A 13,516-nucleotide genomic window follows, 5' to 3' on the forward strand; every position below is an offset into this window, starting at 1 on the left:
AATGAGTGAATATAAGGCCTCAAGTAAATATGGGTTTATTAATAACAGAATATGTCAACTTTAAGCAACTTAATCTCTTGAATGTTTTGGCTTTTAGGTCAAAAAACTGATGTTCTAAGTACTTCTACAATGTATGAAAGGTTTTGTTCAAATTAAAAGGGGTGCTGTCAAAAAGTGATTGAATTCAAATGGATTTCACCAGCTTTGTCTGGGTTATAATTTTTCTCTCACTTTGTAATAAAAAAAACTGTTTGTTTGGCCATTTTATATTTAAGATCCTCCCACTTTCTGAATGCAATGCGTGCACATTGATGATGATTCAAATTGGATTTTCAAAGTCAGACTATCCGCTGTAAAAAGAATGAAATTGAATAAATGTTTTGCCTTTTATATTTGTCTCTCTCATTGAAATTGGACACTCTTTTCAGTGTTCTGTTTAAACAGTACCAGAAACACAGTAGCTGGTAGTAAAGTCCATGGGTGTGAAATTAAAGTTTCACATGATCTAGTCAATCTATTTATGGAATGCCCCAGAGTATGGCAGAGATCGTATCCAAACTATAACACTATGAAGACCAAGGAGCTTACAAGTCTGAGACGTTCTGCAATGCCACCAGACAGGGTTGTTCTAAACAGAACAACAACTTTCCACATCCCTTAGAATATAATAAAAACGGTTGATGAAATTGTTTAAAGTATACGGCACAACGATTGTGTAGATCAGGCCATGCACGGAAGCAAGGAGGTTGTTGGTCAGAGAAGCTATCCAATGGTAACGCCGAAGTAGCTACAGAGTTTCACAGTCCGGAGAACACCGTCTCCCTGGGAACACCGTCCGGAGCGTGGTCCAAGAAATGTGCGTTTTTCTTAGTTTTTTTCTTGCAAACTGACTTAGTAAAGTAAAAACGTGAACTTTTTTCTGCATAGCTTATAGCAAACCTCTTCACTTTTCTTTAACATTATTAATAACCATGCCATTCTTTCATAAAGGTGTTTAGTTCAACTGCCACACTGGTAAGACCAGAACCGAGAACTAAAGCGATCTTCAACAGACCGCTCAATTTGTAGGCTACGTGTAGGCTAAAAATGCTAAATGCTTGGCACATATGATAATATGACATTTTAACCGTCTGTCCTTCTGACTGGTTGTTCCTTTTGTATAGAAACTAAGTATGCTCCACAACTTTTCTCAAATTACTGTAAAAGTTATAAACTATTACTTTTGTAAATATGGGAGACTAGTAGCCATTCATGACGCCAACTTAATGTAAGTGGTAGCTGTCCAGGTGACACTTATGTTTGTCTCCGGTTTTAAAGTTAACCTTTTCCAACAACTCGGCTCATGGGCTTGCTGTACCAAGTCGATGGAGTTGTCAGTGGCAGGTTGTGTTTTCTAACATGTAGCATATAAAATGTATACAGCATGTACAAAAATCGATTGACGTTACCCAACAGAGAGATTTGCGTGTATAGAGAAACAGTCAAATCATTACTTGAAGCGATAAGAACTTAAACAAATTGTAGATATTCGTCGTTATTCCCCTTTAATGGTTGAAACTGAGTCTGTCGCACATGGATTGGTAAATCAATCCACAGTTATGGAGGTCTATGGGAGAAACTCCTGCCTCTAGCCGTTCATTCTGAAATTATAGGTTGAGTAAGGAGGCGAGGTGGGTCTTGTAACCGTAGCATGGCAAGACCAATTCAGAGAGACACGGTGGAGCAAGTCAAGAGTGGAATATGACGGAGTGGAATACGAAAGAGCGGTATAAGCTAACTAACCACTGTGCCCCTACAGATTATGAGAAAATATGGGGCAAAATATTAGGTTTATTCATTTATTTTGATATCTGAATATGTTACAAATGTAGAAATCTGAGGGAGCACATGACACGAAGGACCTTACCATGCAGTACCTCAGTGGTATTCACATCTGTCCCTCGAAGCCAGTTCCACTGCATTTTTTTCTTTGAACACACCTAATCAGATATAACAGAAGGACACGTTCCTGATTAGGGGATTTCAATGGACAGATGGAGTTGAACTGGTTTCGAGGGCCAGACTTGAATGCCACTGCAGTACCTGATATTAGCACAAGATGGCAGCTAAGCCTACATAGTGAGAGTGAACTGTTGCTGGTTTGGGGAGGTGTTGGTTCATTTGCAAAATAATAGTTGTTCATCCCAACTCTTCTAAATGCAGATGTGTAGATCCGACTGGTTTGGATCGATACCTAAATGGCACTTAATCCTTTTATAGTACACAGCCCTGTACGCCCTAGTCAAAAGTCTTTAAGAAGTGCACTCATTTATCGGAATCACATGCCACCTGGGACATTGGAATTGGCCGCCTTTACACAGGCAAACCGATTTTGAAATGTAGATCAGTTATTAACAAAAGAGCTAATCTCATTAGAAAAACGAATGTGAACAAATGTGAACATGAAAAAATGACAGTATTTGTCTGCCCTAATGCTCTTCTGCTTGGAACTAGTGACGGCAGTCACTGATTTCACAAAGATCACACCATCACTCCATACACATATCCCCAGTTGAGGAAGCACAGTAGCTACTGAATCCTGTATTACATTTAATTGACATTTTAGTGATTTAGCAGACACTTACGCAGAAAAACTTACAGAAAATTCATATAAGTGTATAAGAATTTGTTGTTGGAGATGTACTCAACACTTGATTTCAGTTGAGGATCTTGTTACTGTAGTTAAGAGACTGAACAGAGGCTGTTCTTTGTTTCTGGTTTGATGACTATCAGATCCAAAGACATCGTCCTGCTTTTGGGTCGTTTTTGAAGAGAACATGATCATTTGTCTTGGAACCTACGGAATTGCCTTGGGATTCATTGTTTAAAAGATGATTATTCTATTTTTATTTTACAAATGTTTTGGTGGATCTAACTAAAATATTTTGTAGTTACTGAAATGTTATTTACTGTATATGTTCTCTCTCTCGCTTTTATATATATATATATATATATATATATATATATATATATATATATATATATAAAATGTGTGTGTGTGTGTGTATTTACTGTATTTTTAGCCCTGTATAGAGCAGAGGTTAATCAGTTTGGAATGTAGAGATGTGCAATGCGAATAAATGTTTAGTGAGGTGAAGAGATGTTCAGACCCCTGCCTGGTTTACTTAAAAGATTAAGTTGGCTTAACTGGTATTTTCGGCTATAACGATGCCTGTAATGCATATTAAAAGCATCTTTTATTGTTGTCAACAGGGTGATAACGCCGACCACAAATATGTAACACGTTGTAGTATTTGGTAAATAATTATTGGAGTAAAAAAAAAAAAAAGTTTTACACCATATTTCCTGATACTACCAATTGGTGACATGCATAATACAGAATAGTCCTGACATAATGTTCCTTAAACAGTTAGCATTTCAATCACGTTTCAGTCATTACTATCAACAGCTGGATAGACCTGCTCATCAAGAGATTGATCATCATCATCATTATCATCATCTTGATTATAATCACAGCGGTGTTGTGCAAATGGAAGAACGACGGTAGATACAGTCATGTCCTGTGAATCGGACCTGGAGACTTTAAGTTAGCTTCAGTAAACACTGTGCTGTCTTGAGAACTGTTAAAGTGCATGCTAATACACAGGGTCTCGTTACATCACTCTTTGGTTAACCTAAAGAGTTTCCAGTGGCTGCACACGTGTGCTTAATAGAGTTAGGGGAGCCGACCACGGAACGCAGGGTAACAGCTGACTATTTAATATATGTCTGGTGGGGCCCCCACATTCTGAGAGAGCGAGGAGGTCGGTGAGGGTAAGGAATATGTGTGAGTGGGAAGTTAGGAGCAGAAGGGGTGGAGAGAGAGAGGAGAGAGAGAGAGAAAGAAAGAGAGGCTGTCTTGTTTGTAGCTTGTCAGCAATTGCTTGAGACAAGCTTCCCCTCCATGTGTGAAAGCTACTTGGCAGGAATGCCTGGACTGTACCAAGTTCAGGCAAGCAGGGGAGGTTCAACAGGAATGCCTGGACTGGACTGTACCAAGCTCAGGCCAAGGTGGGGGGGGTGTTCCAAAGGGGAAACAGACCCCAACTGAGTGGCCAGTGTGTAGCTGAAGAGATCCTTCTTTACCTTGATGCTGCCCTAGTGTGCACTTGTGTGTGTGTGTGTATCCAGTATTTGTGTGAGAGTGAGCGAGTGGTTGGAGAAAAAAAAAAAAGTTGCGTATGAATATGTGCTCTCTGTCACCAGCGGCAACAAAAGAGGAGGAATGAGACACCCCCTTTCTCCCCCTCCCTCCACCCAGGAGAAAGAAAGAAAAACAGAGGGAAAAAAGATGATGAAACCCAAAGTGTTCCTGTAGACATTTTGTGCGTCTGTGTGCGCGCATGCCCGTGTGTCAGGGTGTGTGTGCGCGCACAATATAGTCACGTAGAGATGAAGACATTCTTTTCTGTCCATCTCCTCAGGGTCCACACACTGCCAGGTAGGCATCTTCCTTCGTGCGTGTGCATTAGAGTGTGTGCGTTAGAGAGTGTGCTCTGTGTGCGTTAGAGAGCGTGCTCTGTGTGCGTTAGAGAGTGTGCTCTGTGTGCGTTAGAGAGTGTGCTCTGTGTGCGTGTTTGTGTCAACACCAGCATGTGTCTCCCTAGTTGCCCAGTAGGGGTTGTAATAGCCCTGAGAATGTGTGTGGTCGTGCTGAGGCTGTGTAGCCTGTTGCTCCCCCCTAAATCCCCCCCCCCCCGCTATCATCTAGATCAGTAAGGAACACACTGAGACATATTCCCTCTCTCTCCCTGTCTTTTCCTCTCTCCATCATTTTCCACACCAACGGGGATCTTTCCTTCATTTCGGGGTGGGATTTATCTGACGTCACAGAGGGAAAGCAAAATTCCTAACAATCTGGATGGGATCTTAGTTACTGAAGGCATAGATGAGTTTCCACGTTGATTCTATTAAATAAACCAGTCAAAAAAGTGAAAACTGAATGGTCTTCCGCTGCCGTCTCCTCACTCCATCTTTTTCTTATTTGATCAAGTGTATACACGTATGCACACACACACACACACAGAAAATAGAAGCTCCTGTTGGCAGGGTGTGATGGTGGAGGAAGAGGATGTTATCATGTGAAGGGAGGGAGGGACAGACAGAAGGAGAATTGAGCGATACAAGGAATGAAGGAAGGAGAGGGTGAGGAGGGAAAGATGGGAGGGAAGGAATGGAGAGAGGGAGGGGACAGAGGAGGGGGAGGGAGAGGAGATCTCAGGGGTTTGAGGCGCATTAGTATTCATGGAGAAGAGGAGGCCACAGACAGCACTGAAACACACAGGAGCCAGACGGAGAACAGAACACCACACACACAGACACACATATACACCCTAGCACACACACACACACACTCGCACACACACACACTCGCATGCACACATACACACTCATACGCACACACACACTCGCACGCACACATACACACTCATACGCACACACACACACACTCGCACGCACACATACACACATACGCACACACACACACACACTCGCACACACACCTACACACTCGCATGCACACACTCACAGATCTCTTTTTTTTTTTTCTTTTACTGTGTGTGTTCAGCATGTATGGATCCATAAAATATGTATGTGTCATTGTGTTGTTGCCCACCTACATTATACACAGAGTTGTGTACACAGAGTTCTGTCAGAACCAAACCCAACCCAAGACACTAATGATGTACATACAGGCACTAGATCCGCTCTGCTGTGGACCAGCCGAGACGACCAGGAACAGAGTGGTGTCAGGGACATGTAGCCCAGGAAGGAGAGCTCTCTTGCTGAGCTCGGGCTGGGAGATCAAGAACTAAAGGCAGAACCTGACCCAAATTGGATGTCTTACAATACACCACAAAATGATGATAGCATGAATGAAGGAGAGAAGGGAGGATGAGGATGACGAAGAGGGTGAAAGCACAACACTTCCATGGTGGTCTATTCTTAGTCTGTCTCTTCAGACTTGGGGGAGAGTGTGTGTGTGTGCGTGCGTGCGTGTGTGTGTGTGGTGTGCAGCTGATTTGCTTTGACACAAGACACACTGGTTGCTGTGGACTCCTGTGGCCTAGATATGAAAGGCTCTTGGAACCCCCCACATCCACACAAGGTTGCGTGCACACACACACACACACACACACACACACACACACACACACACACACACACACACACAATTACAGTAACCGCTGATTGGATAGCAGAATCTCTGTTACAGACACAGCAATTCAAGAGAAGGGCTTTGCAAAAAGTAGATTCAAAGAATACAAGAGAGGATGGAATATATAGAATGACAGAGAATGGAATATAGAGGAACGAGACAATGAAACACGGAGAACAAGAAAGCGGACAGCGATTAGATGAGTAACATTAAAAAGGGGGAGAGGCAGGGAAAGGAGGAAGAAAGAAATAGAGAAGACAGAAAATGGACAGAAGAATGTTGGAGGGAGGCAGAGAGATGAAGAGACGAAGGAAGATCACTACAGATGCTGTATCTTAATTCAGTGTTGCATTACATTTTTTTAGCACAGCAGAACAGGTTCATTTGTAGTGAATTCCAGGTTTATTAAAAGCTTTTAGTATGTCTTATTCCCTTTTAAAATATCAGGCATGACTTGCCAAAATAACCACCCGCACCTACAAAACCTCTACTTTAGATATAATCCACATAATAATGCACATTATTTCCCAGCTGTAGCAAACTGGCTCAAATCAAGGTCCTACATCTGTAACTGCATCCTCTACGGTCTGAGGTGCTGCATAGAGATGGAGGAGGCATGGTTGCCATGGCGGCGGCGCTGCATCCTTTTGTTAGAGATGTCACTCATGGGGAATCAGGGCTAATGAGGTGGGTGGGTGTCCTGAGCTCTGTAATCTATTCAAATGGGTGTGTATGGAGAATGCGCGTGAGTGTGTGTTTGTGTCCTTGGGTCAAGTCTAGCAGTGCTAGAGACAGAAGGACGGGTGGTAGGAAGACGAAAAATCTGAGGTATGAGGGGGATGAGAGAGTTGGCAAGAGATAGAGCAAGGGAGAGAGAGAGAGAGAGAGAGATGTAAAGGAATGTCTTTAGAAATGGAAAAGACAGGAGGGCACTGTTTCTATATGTAGATGTGTGTTCCGCTACTTGAGACAGACAAGTGTATGAGAAGGTGACCGTGCTGTTTGTGTGTGTGTGTGTGCATACTGGCTTCATTGAAACAGACATTTAAGGTGTACAAGTCTGTGGATGTCATCCCTTCTCTCTGCTGCTCATCTCACTGCAAATTAGAGAAGAATCAAAGAGGAGCAGGACTTGTTTAATAACTCTTTTATTTGACCTCTCTTCATTCACAGCGGAAAAAGCCTTGAGGTTCAGCTACCTGGGTACCAGGCCTACCTAGGGATGCACGCCTGTGTGCACACATATACACACACAAACACACACACACACACAAGCACACACAAACAAGCACACACATATGCGCACGCACTCGCACTCACACCAATATTGAAATATTGAAAGGTACTCACTTCATTGTCATCCTCTTCTTCCTTTTCATCTCTCCTCATTTTTCACTTTCTGTCTTTCTTTCTCTCTGTCTTTCCCCACTGACACTGAGAAAAATTATAAATAATTTGGCTTTTCAAATTCCACCACTCTGAGAAGCGTGACGTTAATCTTTTATTATCTGCTCCCTCATATTTCCCTTTCTCTGTCTCCCTCCCTCCCTCCATCCTCTCCTTGCCTCCTCTTTCTGTTTCTCCCTCCACCTCCTTCTACTCCTCTTTCTCGCTCTCCCTCCATGTGTTTCTGTCTGTCTAACACTCCCTCCCTCCCTCGCCTAATGATTCATATTTCTCATCCACTACCTTTTCATTTTCTCTGTCTCCACTGGTTCAGCCACCACAACTGATGATCTTAATTGGCTGAAAGAATACAGGCTTAGATGGACAGGTACATACATGACTGTGTATATGAAATCACACCGTCTCTCTCTCTCCCCCTCACACAAACACACACACATACACACACAGTCATAAACACACATGGACACAAACACACACAGTCATAAACACACATGGACACACACACAGTCATAAACACTCAGTCACTAACACACAGTCGCAAACACACACAGTCACAAACACAATTACACACACATGCACAGACACAGTCAAACATACACAAATTCACATTCACACACAGTTACACGATTTCACGCACATTCCACACACCCAGGCAGTCAGACATCAACGAAGTCACAGTTATACACACATCCAGTTAGAAGGGATGGAGAGAGGTGAGGAGACTTAGATGAGGAGATGAAGTGAGATGATACACACACACACACACACCCCTCTCTGTCTTTCCCTTTGATCTCCAGCTCTGCCCCACACTGCATATTAAGATGCCTGGAACCTGTTTGGTATTCCATAGGGGGCAGCAGCGATGCCCGTCTCCATATCCTCTCCCTGCTTCCCTCTGAAAGAGACCAAAAACCCTCTGTCTGTCTCAAGATTCTTATCCAACTAAATGGGTCTGAAATAGCCTGCGAACAGACGGGACGAGAAGGGAAAGGAGGAGGGGGAGAGGGAGGGGGGGACGAGGGATGGATGGAGGGAGTTGAAGGGGGAGGGAGAGGCATTAGGTCCAGTCAACACAGATGGAGTTAGGGAGTAAGTGAGTGCCTGTGTGAGAGTAAGTTAGCGGGTGAATGTGTGTGTGTGTGTGTGTGAGTAGGGGAAGAGAAGCAGAGATGGAGATATTAGTAGAGAGGTGAGAGGTAAACAATAGTATCACAATGGCCTATTAAAACAGCCTTCGTTATACATAGACTCTCTCTCTCTCCCTTCCTCACATCCTCCACCTACCTGGCTGAAGGAAGGAGGGAGCAACTGAAGCAGGGGGTTGAGAGAGTTAGAAAGAGAGACAGTGAATAAGACAAACAGAATTAGAAGGAGTGAGTGAGGGAGTTTGGTGAGTGAGTGAGGGAGGGTGACTGCTCAATGTTTGGCATTAGTATGACTCTAAAGCTCTCTCTTTTTCTCTCTCTCTCTCTCTCTCTCTCGCTCACTCTCTTTTTCTAAGCCCTGGGGATGGCACAGCTTTAGTTAAACTGCTCTATTAAATGGTGCCTGCTGAGAAAATCAAATTATAACTTCCTTTAATCAGCGAGTATCAGTGGCCCACACAGCCAGCTCTAAAAGGAGAGAGGGGTGTGTGTGTGTGTGTGGGGGGGGGAGGGTTAAGAGAGTGAAGGGGTGGCGAAGAGAGAGAGAAAGGGGTAAAAAGACGGGGGTGAAGAGAGAGAGGAGACCTGAGGGAGGACGATATGAACCTGTCTCCCGTCTGCTTTGGTTCCCATGGCAACAATATGGGGGGTGTTGTGGAATGTCTGTATCCATTGCCTCCCCTCTAAACATTCACAGAATGGAAAAATAGACAGAAAGATAAAGATAGAGAGGGAGAGAGAGAATAATATATGATGGGTGCTTTAAATTATATTATAGTAGATATATTTACTGGCGGACCAGCTAACTGTGTCTTCAGGCACATGTAACGTTTGTCATTGTAACAGTGTATTTCCCCTCTATCAGTGGTCCACCAGCAATCTCTCAATGTCCTCCTAGGGCAGACGTCATACCTATTCAATCATAAATCCATCACATTAAGGTCTGTTCTAATCACCCTTCCTGATTAGTCATTAACAGGACAGGAACGCAGGTGGGCGGCGGCCTTCGCTACATGGCCCTGTAACGATCTGTTAATTGAAGTTGTTTCAGTGTTACAGGGCAGATTACACTCACCTGCTTAAGGGCAACAGCAGAGACAGGAAAAAACTCCTGGGGGAGAAGATGGGCTGGGATGAGGATGGAAAGCAGGAGATGACTAACAAGGGCAAATAAATACTTTTGTTTGAAGAGTACAATACCAGTGAAACACATTCAACCAAATGTGGAAGAACGAAACAGGGAAGAGGAAAATAACATTAAGAAGGTAAATAATAAAGAATGTCCTACAGACTTGAGCTTGTATGTCGAGTGCTTGCAGAATCCAGGAAAAATAGAACAGAATAATAGAAGATTCCTTATCACCCAGTGAGGATCTCTGTAGTGGCGCTTGACTGTTACTCATAGCAACACTGCATACCATGATAAAAGGCTGCCTGTTGATTGGTCGGAGAGCGGAGCTCCAGTGTGTGACCTCATCGGTGTGTGAGTGAGATCACTGTCTCAGTATTTTGAACCATGTTGAGTGAGGCTTCTCTAACCAAAGCAGAATCTGCTAATGAACTCACAACACCAACCCAAAAGCTGAAGAACCAAAACATTAACAGCAGAAACTACAGAGGTACATGCCAGCATTTTTTAAATGTCTGCCACATCTACATTTGATTATCCTGTAATTGCAAAGAAGATTTGAATTCTTTAAAATGTCTGACTTGATTTATAAAAAAAATATTAACTCCCACAAAAATGTCCATAAGTTACAGTCATTTGAAAAACTAAGTACATCCCCTGAAAAGTTGACTTTTTTTTATAAACATTTGGACACATGGATATATGAGCTACATTAATTGATAAATGTACCCCAACTAAAAATTCAGAGAAATTATTGATGCCCAAGAGTCTGGGAGGGGTTACAAAGCCTTTAATATGCAATTTGAAGTACATCGTTCCAAAATCCGACATTATCTACAAATGGAAAAAAGACCCGACCACTGGCAATGTACATTGCACAGGTTGTCCCACCAAATTCAGCCCAGGAGCTGATTGAAATTATGCTCACAGAAGTCTCTAAGGGCCCCAGGTTCCACCAATAGATCTACAAGCCTGCCTTATCACAATCAATGTTGAAGTGAATGAGTCAACTGTCAGACAAAGACTGCACAAACTTGGCCTACACTGGAGGTCATGAAAGAAAATAAACCTCTGCTCTCAGTCAGACAACACCTGGCAAAAGACCAAAACTACTGAAAGAGGTTCTCTGGATGAATAATTCAAAGGTGGAGTTGTTTGGCAAAAATGAAACACTGCCTTTAAACAGAAGAACCTTATAACAATCGTAAAGCAAGGATGTGGTGGCATTATGGTTTGGGGCTGCTTTGCTGCCTCAGGGCCAGGCTAACTTGCCATCACTGAATCAACAATGAATTCCATATTTTACCAGAGAATTTGTGAGGAGAATGTGATGGCCATCTGTCAAAAAGCTGAACAAATTACACAAGCTAAGCAACCTATGGAATGGCGTTGTCAAAGCCCAATATCAATCCTATCGAAATGTTGTGGGGGAACTTGAAGTGGGCTATGCATGCAAAACAATCCTTGAAAATTACAGCTGAAACAGTACTGTACAAAAGAGAGTGCAAATACTCCTCCCAGTCAATGTAAGAGACTTATAGTTACAGAAAACAGCTACATAAAGTAATTTAAGTTGAACGGGGCTACACCAATTATTGAAGCTAGGGGTGTACATTTTCTCCCCACTATGAAAATGCATTTCTGTAGATTTTTGATTAATGCATGATTGCAAAGAATCATCTTTCAGTGTAATTTTTTTAATTAGGTTACCATTACCTGTCAATAGTGTTCAAGTGAAGATCACATATCCATATGTCCAATAATGTTAAGAAATATATATATTTAACCTAGGGGGCGCACTTTTTTTTTCTCCACATGAATGTATATACAATTCACATTGCCTGTTACTGCAGAATTATATTCCTGCTGTAGCAAATGATCTATACAATACAGCATCTATTCCTCTCTGTATTGAGGATGCATTGAAATGAGAGTCACTGTGATGAGTGGGGAGGAAAAATTACAATACTGTGACAGTTAAAACCCACCCTTTAATGCGTGTGTGTGTTGCTCCTTTTAGGAACATCAGTGTAGCTTAGACTAGGCACCCCCCACTTCCCATCATGCAAGGCGGCTCCTGTAAGACCACTGACCAGGCACGTTTGGGCGTGAATAGGTAATCGATTGGCACAGCCTCTTCTGGTCTTGTAGAGCAGCCTCACCAGTGGTTCTCAGCTGTTGGCACCAGATTTCTTTGCACAGAAGCAATCTGGGGGGCGAAAAAACATGCATGCTATATTGACAGAACAAGGAGCAATTATATTAGATAAGGGAACAACAGCCTGACACTTTTCATTAAGCAGACACACCACTGTCATTGTCAAAGATTTCATACACCACAAATGTTCTTTCACAATGAATTTTGGCCAGAACACGTTTGAGACCGTAGAAACCTGATAAACACTGCGGAGACTACATAAAACACACCTTCATTGAAGATTTTATTTTCTAGATTACAAAATCAAGTGAAAGTCTACGTTCATAATTACTGACACGCAATTTCTAAAGGTTATTATGTCCAAGTTGAGTATTTAAGTTGCGTAAGTTAAAATGTTGATAAAACATTTTGTTGTTATGAACTACTGCAATACACTACACTGAAGATCTATCGCCCTCTGACCCCCCGCCCCCCCCCCCCCCCCCCCCCCGTCCGTCTGTACAGCATGTCTCCCTGCATGGCAGCGTTTACTAAAGCCTTAAATAATGCAGATGGTAATGTGATAACAGAGCAGTCAATGTTGGTGATGTTGGTGTCCTGCTTTACTGCACATGCATGCATGCTGGCTCACACAAACACGCAAAACGTATGCAAACACACACAGACACACACACAGAATACAGACAAAACCCCCCCAACATTTCCCTGGCGTTTTCTACTAGCACGGTCAGGAAAATATTAGCCACTAGCTAGTGGGCTGTAATTTTGCCGGACTCCATTCGCCAAGTTGAGTTCAGAACAGGAGGTGGAGCCTCTGGTTCTGTTTGCTGTTCCCGCTCCTCTTCCAATGAAGCAGTCCGAGAGTGGGAATGCTGGAGTCAGAACAGCGGGCTGGAAATCTCTGCTAGTGTGCATGTCTAACGCATCCCAGTCTGGGAATAATACGTCAACTGGTACTACAAAGTTCTTATCAGAAACACACACACACACACACGTACACAGAGACACACACACACACACACACACATACCCACGCAGGCACACACACACACACACACATATGCACACAGAGACACGCACACACACACACACACACACACAAATGCACAAAGGGACACACACACACACACACACACATGTACTCTATCAGTAGACGGAAATCCACAAAGAGAAAGAAAGAGAGGAGGAGAGAGGACGGTGGGTGTGTGTGTATGTGTGTGTGTTGGTGTGTGAGAGAGAAAAAGAGAGAGGTAGAGGAGGAACAGAGAAAGAGAGAGCTCTGTTCACAGTTTTTATGCTGTCACTGATCTGCACTAACGTGCACCAACATGTTTAATGTAACCACGGCTGCTTAGTCCAAAAAGTCACAAATATGTAGGGCTAGTCTGAGAGGCCTGGGAGAGCTCCTGTTGTTAGCTTGTCCTCGTGTACAATGGCTGTGGGATCTGAGAATGTATAAACAAACAATGTCTTCTCAG

This window comes from Esox lucius, chromosome 16 (assembly GCF_011004845.1).
Source record: "Esox lucius isolate fEsoLuc1 chromosome 16, fEsoLuc1.pri, whole genome shotgun sequence".
Lineage (NCBI taxonomy): Eukaryota > Metazoa > Chordata > Actinopteri > Esociformes > Esocidae > Esox > Esox lucius.